At 45.0% G+C, this 7,312-nt stretch overlaps 1 protein-coding gene across 1 annotated transcript in view; it reads left to right on the forward strand.

Annotated features, from left to right (window-relative positions):
* The window catches only part of TNFSF13B (TNF superfamily member 13b), an 832,311-nt gene that overhangs the window by 252,090 nt on the left and 572,909 nt on the right, over positions 1 to 7,312 (forward strand). The gene's annotated exons all lie outside the window — the stretch shown is intronic.

Below are 7,312 nucleotides of genomic sequence, written 5' to 3' on the forward strand. Positions count from 1 at the left end.
CCAATAATTTAAATGTGTCCTTGATGTTGTTATGCCGTGTCCCTGATTCAGTTTGTATATTTCCCCAATTGTATGAGAGGTCTGATAGGGACAGAAAGCACATATTCTACTGACAACCTTAGAAAGATGATAGAATATTAGGTATGAAATAGCATGACTCGGCTGAGGGATGTGGGTTCCAAAACCCAATTACTTGTTTGTATTAAAGAGTGTCAGTTCCCATGTATTAGCCAGACATGTGCAGATTGTAAGAGGAACACACCAATAATATGAATCAAACTCTGGACAGGCCGCGGATTCCGTACAGTCGAACGGCATGCTATCGCCTACTGGGCAGCCATTCCCGATAATGTAGGCATGTAATCTGATGTAATAGGCATCACAAGGTAATATTGTAGTCCTCACTCCCACATAGGGGAGTGAGTGTCAGATGCAAACACCAAATGCAGTGCATTTGCAAGTGCAGGAGCAAGCAGATGTAAGCCTGTTTGGCCGCCAGTATGCGAGTATTACACTGGTAAAGCAATGTAGAGCCTAACTGAGTGTAAGAGACTGTAACCAGAGGTTAGCATTGCTTAACACCATGCAAACCCATGCGCACCCACTCACAACTGCTTTAATGTGCCTTAATCACACCATATCTAATGGCCTTGTTCTGCCCAGCAACAAAATAAACGGCCTCTGCAAGGCTCGAAACCAGGACCCTGCACACACAGCTATTGTGATTTACCACTAAGCCATGGCAGATATACAGACATCAGACCTTATTACAAACATATCATCCAGTGCAGTCATTCAACAGTATAGGAAATGTATTCCATCATGTAGATGTATGTGTGAGTGTTTATGTCCAGCATATAGATACATACATATGTATAGATATATCAGGAACATCCCATGTGACAACAAAGCATTACAAAGGAATGAAAAGGGAAACACCAGCATCGCCTGTATTATGTAGTGGTGTCATCCTATGTAATATCAAGACTCCCTCAGACAGACATGTGTCAGTCATACACGCAAACATTTGTACATTGGCCATATACATCACTCTGTGCATGTTATTTACATTAACACAACAGTTCCTGTCCAGTCATTATGTGAGAACAGTACTCTTGCAAGGTGCTGTGTGCGACATCATCATCGTGATAAAGGTAAATGTAGAGGTAACCATAGAGGGACTGGTAGTGTTGTGTGTACCTGGAACATTTAGGAGTCATGTGCATACTAGGACCGTGTGCCTGAGAGACAGGGGTGAGGACAACTAGAGTACATTGTGATGCATATTAAAAGGGTTACGTGTGTCCAGTGGACACGTGTGTGAAATGGTCAGCTATGTATGGGGCAAATGTTGTTCTAGGAACCGAATGGCCTTTTGTTTCCATAGGGTGATAGTGGTATGTGGGGGAAGGAGAGTAGGTATGCTCGTGGAGGATAGGTACGGTAGGATGACAGACAAGACAGCATACAGGGTCGGTATATGACACATGTGGGGGAATGCACCTCGGACGGAGAGGGGTGATCGGCATTCACAAGCCCATGAGCCTCCAGATGAAAACTGTTGGATGGTGGTCCCCAGCCATGGGCAGCCACCACTGCACCAAAACTGCTGCAACGGTGGCAGTGCTGGGGGCTGTCCAGAAGGGGCAGCTTCACCCTGTAAATGTGACACTCTGCCCTTGAGCTGGCGTATCTGGCCTCAGAAACCCTTATTGAGCCCCCTATGCACCACATCCGGGACTGTACGACAGAGGACATGTCCCTGTCTGGACCTGCTCCCAGGGGGGACAAGCCCCATCCTCAGTGGCAGTAACACCAGAAGGTGGTGCAGAGCCAACAGAGGTGGAGGTCTAAGGCTAGGCCGCAGATGTGCTGGTGCCTGGTGCCATGGCCAGCTGAAGTGGGACAGGAGGTTCTGCTGGGACCTCCAAACCCATACAGCCTATGGTGCTGCAGTTTAAACACAGATATGGCTTAGTAATAGTCAACAGCATTCAGGATTACTTTCAACAGCATGCATAGATATGACCATCAACCCAGCACAACAGATGGTACACATTTGCAGAGACAGCACAACACATGCATACTGCATGACATCTGTACAACGTGTAGAAGACTTGTGACTGCAGCTATGAACAGTGGCTGATTATTGGCATGTCACTGAGAACCCCAGACAGTGTCTGTCATACCACTGTTTCATGTGACATATGTCCAGTCAGGGATGTGATGGCAGTAACTCATCACTATCACCATGTACTGCCTGCAATCCTTACACTATGCTCCTGCTGTTCACAGATGTGTGTTCAGTGAGTAACACAGGAAACAAATGATGTTCCTAGATATTGTACTGTGTTTTTCATGCGAATGGCTATGGGAACATCATCACAGCTGTTCCACATGCAATCAGCTTGAGGAGGACTGCAATAGGTGCAGAGGCCATCACCCAAACATGACCATCACTTAACAATACACAAGCTGCTGCTGAGCAGATGTACACCTCCACATCCACCAGAGAGTGTGTGGGAGGGACAGACAGAGGCAAAGTACATCAGAGAAGGGCTTGGAGACTAACAGCTAAACATCATCCATCACACACCTACCAGTACAGGGGTTCAAACCCCTGACTGACTAGTCATTACTATTACAAGTGCATGCAGTTACTCCATGTGCCACAAAACTGACATGTTGGTGTGCTGTAAGAACATATATGTGTGTTGGTGTGCAACATCTGCAACAGAGATATAGTAGACATACATTAGGTGTAGCACACATGGCTGTCCACATGAACGGATGTCATTGTCAACACAACCACACTCACTAATGGACTCACATTGACACTCTTTGCCAGGCCCACAAATACACTCCCAAACCACTTAGTTTGCCACACTGCAGGAATGCACAGGTACTATATGCACCACATGGGATATCCAGGGGTTCTATGGGCTAGGGCATGTGAACGTGTTTGACATCTGTCGGTATGCCAATGGGAGTTATACTGGGAGTGACTGTAGTTGGGAGCATCATACCCCACACACAGACACAAGGTGCCAGTACTGACATGCATGTGTGCATTGCTTCATGGTTGTGTAGTGGTTGGCTGTGCAAGATGGATGTACAAGGCTGGATGAGGGGTAATCCTTGGCATCACACCACCTGACAATGGTGTGCAGTGTGGTACAGGGGTGTAGTGCCTGCAATGTCCCACACAGATGGGTATTGTATGAACTGTACTGTCATCCTGGTTACCATTGTGTATGGCCATAGCTTTGCAATGCATGCCATGTCTGTGTTTGATAGTCCTTGACATGGACATTGCCTGGGATGTGCATGTCCCACAATAATGTACAGTGACATGTACAGGTGTAACTGGTTTGGCTGGCACATGTGTACACAGACTGTTATCCTCCGATATGCCAATACTGGCCTGGTGTGGCAGAACCTGCTTATAGTCAGCAGGTTGACCCTGCACCTGCATTGATAGCATGATACAGGTATTCCCTGGTGTCAGTGGCATCGGTCCATACAGGGTACATGTGTAAGGCATTGTATGGCCTCTGTGGATCACATTTGATGGCACCACATATGTTGCAGGCATCCAGTGGGAAACATAGTGAATGCACATTGTCCTCAATTATGTGCCTATTGTACTGCTGTACAGGGTGCCATGCCCTCTGCAGCCCACTGCAATCACACCATGCCTACTATCTGTCATCAATGTGCAGGGTACTAGCAACATAGCGGGATATTCTAGGCAAGTGTGTTTGTGTATGACACATAGGTTCAGGATGTATTCTGGGTAATAGTAGGGTTGCATACTTTGTTCACCAGGCCTTTTGCCAGATGTAGGGGTATGACTTGCCAAAAGAGTCCCTTGGCTGACTGACATCTGAATTCCTTGTGAGGCGGACATTGGGACATATATGACGGACACCATATAGGAAAACTACAAAATCCACTCCCCAACATGTCCAGTGGTTAGACACTCACAGCCACCTCCACACAGGCTCTAACAGTCAAACACACACCTGCCATGTCCTGGAATAGAACCCCTACCTAACTAGTGTATCAGACTACAGCATTACGCAGTTACAGCACACGCTACGGAGATTACTAGATTACAGCAGTCCCAGAGGTGTATGTCTAGGTGGGTGACATCAGCAGGATTGCCAAAGGTGGTCATGTGAATTGTAAAGAGTGTGCATACTCTAAAAAGCATAGTTCCTGTCTCAGGCAGACAGACACACACACACTCTCACACACAGTTGGCCTCTCTTGGAATAGAACCTCTACCTAACTAGTTTATCACACTACAGCAATATGCATTTATAGCACACGCTATGGAGAATACTGGGTTACAGTGGTCCTAGAGGTATATTCCTAGGTGGGTGACATCAGCAGGATTGCCAAAGGTGGTCATGTGAATGTAAAGAGCGTGCATACTCTTAAAAAGCATTGTTTTTGTCTCAGGCAGACAGAGACACACACAGTTGGTCTCTCTTGGAATAGAACCCCTACCTAACTAGTTTATCACACTACAACAATACGCAGTTATAGCACGCGCTACAGAGAATACTGGGTTACAGTAGTCCCAGCGGTGTATTTGTAGGTTGATGACATCAGCAGGATTGCCAAAGAAGGGAATTCCAAGTGTACTGCGGGTTGTACATGTCTGTTACCTGCGTGTACCTGCTGCTTACTGTTACAAAAACACATTTACACCTGCTTAAAAGTGTCTTATGCTGTCCTAACTAACAGTATCAACAAGGCTTGCAGGTCTCGAACCCTGGACCATGCACACTGAGGTCACTGGATATACCACTAAGCCATCTGGGTTGTACATATGTTGCATGGAGTCTATAATGCACATCCTACTACAGGTATTCCACAGTACTGAAAAGAAATGGGAGAGTCCCTTTGTGTATATATGTACAGTACCCTTGAATGTACTGTACTCTGTGAAACAACGAAGACAAATCTACATCTGTACAACTGTCATAACTACAGATATATATATATATATATATGCACCTACGGGATGTGTACACACACATATATATATATATATATATATATATATATATATATATATATATGCATATACACAGACACAGCCATAGCTATATATATATATATATATATATATATATATATATATATATACATATATATATATATATATATATATATATATATATATATATATATATCTGAACTCCCTTTGTGACGCAGAAGGGTTCCAAAGGAACTGAAGTGTACATAAAACAGAGGCATCTCTTGTGTTATAAGATTTAAATCATAAACAGTTCACCAGAGAAGGGATGGTTGTTGTATTTGTGGAGTTTGGGGTGGGGAATGATGGCTAATGTAATCTACCCTGGGGATTGTGGAGTTAGGGTGGTGGAATGATGGGTATGGACCTACACCCCAGTGACCACTTCTGTGTCACTGCTCGACAGTGGCACAGGAAAATAACATACCCAACTGTAGTCGTGCTTGACTCTGTATTCTTTACCATTCCTAACTATGTAATACTTTGTAGACACCGATCACCACAGATGGCTACCATGGTGTGCTAAAAGAACTTACACGTGTATGCCTGGCTACAGGATAGTCACACAAACACAAACACGCACACACATTGCCAGTATTGTGCATACATGTCTTGCCTATGTAAAGGTAACTAGTACAGTGGTATGCAGTTGAGGTATGTGCCACAGAACACATGCAATTACACTTACTGATTCCACGTCTGAGCTTGGTGACATCACAGGACCGATTACTTGCAGTGGGGTGGGGGGAAGAAAGAGGTATAGTGGCTGACAAGGATAAAGGCCAGGGCAAAAGGAGGTATCTCTTTGGAATGCAGCAAAACCCGCTGTCATGACAGGATGCAGACACAAATACACACACACAACCACACTCAGCCTATGCTGACACACACACACAGGCATTTGCTGAGACACACACACACACAAACACACTCAGCCATTTGCTGACACACACACTCAGGCATTTACTGTCACACACACAAACACGCATACAGTTGCCAGTAGTGGGATCAGAACTCCTGCCTATCTAAGGAACACTATTACAGTATTACGCACTTAAGAGACATGCCACAGAGATTACACATCCCAAGGCAGTCAGACTGCCCTTCAACAATTGAGGACAAAAACAGGGAGACTGACAATCACGAAGTACATAGCTGTAGACCTGTGTGTTTAAAGTAGGTGTCCATTACAACCTGTATGCACAAACAAGACACACCATCCGCAGGTAGGCCTGAGAGGTATAGTTGTAGCACAACAGGAACCTGAACTGGAGTATGGCCATCTGCAGAATGAACAACTACTATCACTATACAGGGTTAAAGTGGGCATGCTCATACATTTAGTAGCACAGGGACATTTGGGATGCACTATGACTACAACTACACAAGGTTATACTGGACATGCTCATGCACTTAGTAACAAAGGGCTTACTGGATGCACTGACTCAAATTACACAAGGTGGCAGTGGGTACGCTCATACACTTAGTAGCACAGGGGGTTTTGAGATGCACTCTGATTCTTACCACTGAAGGCCACAGTGTGCATGCTCAAACACTTACATGTACGGAACACGTTGTAATGGACTCCTATTGTAAACACACAGGTTTACAGTTAGGTACATCTTACCTGTCAGTCTATATGCACACCATACTGGTTTACTACCTGATTCCTGTATGTGGCCTGTAAATGATATATCTGTGTCTGTGCTGTGTGATGCACATGTATACATGTACATGAAGTACTGACATATATATGTTACGTATACACATTCATGCATATGTGGACGTGACAGACAATAGGTTACCTGGGTCGCACAGGCAGATGCTACCTACAGCACGTGTCACACACCTTGCTGCCCTGAAAGGCATACATTGATAGCAGGTTGTGGACAGTGGCATTATACGTGGAACAGTGGCATGTGCAAGCATAATGTGTGAGCCACCTTGTGTAATAGTACTGAGGTGCAGTAGTCAAGATCATCTCTCCTGGCTGTGTTAGTAGTTGTCATTATTAGCAAGACTGCTACCCTAAGTATATCTCACATTGGTCATATACACAAGTTCTGCTGCTGCCAGTCACCTTACATGGGGCGTTTGCTACCAAGCACATTTATGCCACGTGCAGTGATGTCACGGTATGGGTGGCAACTGCTAGACCAAAACAATTAGCCAATGTCCTGCTGTTATTATGAGGTTGCCCATTGTCTGTCATTCCGGGCTGTCATGACCGAACGATGAGCCTTCAACACAGAGCACATGCAT

This window comes from Protopterus annectens, chromosome 5.part0 (assembly GCF_019279795.1).
Source record: "Protopterus annectens isolate FY-2018-M chromosome 5.part0, PAN1.0, whole genome shotgun sequence".
Taxonomy (NCBI): Eukaryota; Metazoa; Chordata; order Ceratodontiformes; family Protopteridae; genus Protopterus; species Protopterus annectens.